The sequence below is a fragment of the Pinus tabuliformis genome, chromosome 2_1 (assembly GCF_031772625.1).
Source record: "Pinus tabuliformis cultivar Carrire ecotype Pingquan chromosome 2_1, CPIR1, whole genome shotgun sequence".
In the NCBI taxonomy this organism is placed as follows: domain Eukaryota; kingdom Viridiplantae; phylum Streptophyta; class Pinopsida; order Pinales; family Pinaceae; genus Pinus; species Pinus tabuliformis.
In genome coordinates this window covers 197,417,995-197,420,266 of record NC_142299.1, presented here as the reverse complement: position 1 = coordinate 197,420,266, position 2,272 = coordinate 197,417,995, and the positions used below count along the sequence as shown (strand labels likewise).

General features: G+C 38.1%; 1 pseudogene; it reads left to right on the top strand.

The window, feature by feature from the left end:
- The first annotated feature begins 315 nt into the window (after nt 1–315).
- On the top strand, nt 316–1,470 carry LOC149199397 (ACT domain-containing protein ACR4 pseudogene; annotated as a pseudogene).
- The last annotated feature ends 802 nt before the right edge of the window (nt 1,471–2,272 follow it).

Sequence of the window (2,272 nt, the reverse complement as noted above, 5' to 3'; positions counted from 1 at the left end):
TGCAGCCGAGGATAGTTAACAACAAATCGTGAACTCCTATGGAAAATGAGCTTTCAAAGGATCTAAAGAAAGTGAATTCTCAAGGAATTTATGTCTTATTTTTAAAACTAGGGTTTTAAGTATATCACAATTTCCTTTAAATGTCCTCAAGTCAATGGTAATGGTTGTTAGAGAGCCGTGGACTTACAGGAATGAAGAATAATGAATTTCAAGAAAATGTTGTGTTCAAAGATATCTTTACAGTGTTGAAGTACAAGTAAGCATTGCCTGACATAAAATGGATAACTAAATAATTTTAATGATAAGACAATCGGTATGATTTATACATGGCTTAAAATTAAAAGTAACTCATCTAAAATAGGAAAACAATCAACGTTAATCATCTTAAATGCATTTGGATCTTCATCTCAGATACTTTGATTTGCAAAGCTTGGGGACCTATCTTAGATACTTTGACTTGCAAAGCTTGGGGACCTATCTTAGATACTTCGACAACGACAACGCCAAGCCTCTTGTGACTGTTGACAACTGTTTGGAGAGGGGGTATTCTGTGGTGACTGTTCAGTGTAAAGACAGACCTAAGCTTCTCTTTGATATTGTTTGCAGCTTGACAGATATGGAGTATGTTGTCTTTCATGCCACTATAGACTCTCAAGGCCCACAAACTTTTCAGGTATAGCTCCAGCAACTACAAGGGACTTGATTTTTCATAGGATCTTTGTTTTTTTTTCAAATGTTTATTTCCTAATTTCATTTTGTTAAACCAGGTATAGGTGGTTTCAGATCACATCCCTAATGGGATTAATATTGAATCTAAATTAGGTTAAAGAAGAGTTGGGGTATTTATTTCCATTCTTCTCTTTTGAGATACAGGAGTACTACATCAGGCATACTGATGGTTGCCCCGTGTATTCAGAAGTAGAGAAGCAGCGTGTGATTCAGTGTTTGGAGGCTGACATTAGACGAAGAACATTAGAGGTATGAGTCCAAGGATCGAATCCATGGTGGAAATTTATTCAAAACCCTAAGACTTGGGATTCCCGGTGCATTCAAATTTGATCCTTTTTAAATTTTAGTCAGCTTAGTGTGAGTTTTGTTGATGATATTTTATGAATACAGGGTATGTGACTGGAACTCTGCACCAACGACTGTGTTGGGCTTCTGTCGGAGGTGACTCGCATATTTAGAGAAAATGGGATGTCAGTTACAAAAGCAGAGGTGTCAACGCAGGGTGATAAGGTATCTGATGTGTTCTATGTGACTGATACAGCTGGAAACCCCGTTGATGCCAAGACAGTAGAAGCTGTTCACCAAGAAATTGGACTAACAATCTTGCAAGTAAAAGACGACTGTATGGATACAAAATCTCCTCCAAGGGAACCTGCCATCCAATTCTCCCTTGGTGATCTCTTCAAATCAAAGTCAGAGCGTTTTCTCTACAGTCTTGGATTGATAAAATCCTATTCTTAGATGTTGTATTTTGGGCCTCTTGCAATGGAATTAAGTAATTGCCTTTGAAGGTTGTATGTATGGACGATGGTTCTCTAAAAACCATCGTCGTTCATCTGTTTTCCACTGTGACAATTACCTTGATAAAGACAGAAATTGGTACAGTAATGCCAGGATCTGGAAAGCACAATACCACTGGGATTTGCCAAATATGATTTGTTGATCATCGAACAGAAGACCAGCAATGGAGAACTGTTCACCACACTAGCCGAACATGGTCCTGTCATTTGATGACCCAGGAATTGCGAAATTGACCTCATCATAGAGAAGTGTGCAAAATTGGTAGATCTGAAAGAAGACAACACTAATTACAGTGGTGGTAGGAGAAAGGAACTAAATCCACCTAATCTAGAATTTCTTATACAAGTTGTACAAATTACAAGCTGATAAATAGTCTTTGTTCTACAAAATGACAACTCTTCAAACTACAGAGGTAAAGACCATTGATGAATCACAGTGTTAACATAGATTCTAGTGCTTGACATAGATTCTTAGCACTTCTTGGCCTTGTAGGAAGTAAAATACTCCTTTTAGCCATTGGAGGTTTCCTTTGAAAAGTAGAAGGCACGATCCCAAGTCTATCTGCAAGAATTGGGTAGACTGATGGAGAAGGTGTTGGATTCTGGACTTCTTGCTGAACATCTGAATTTGAAAGGAGTGTGATTTGGTAGGAGATTGGTACAGCACAAGGTGACAATTTGGGGAAATTGCTGGTATTTTTTGCTTTCCTTCATCAAATAGGAACTGCACCCCACCTTTCTGT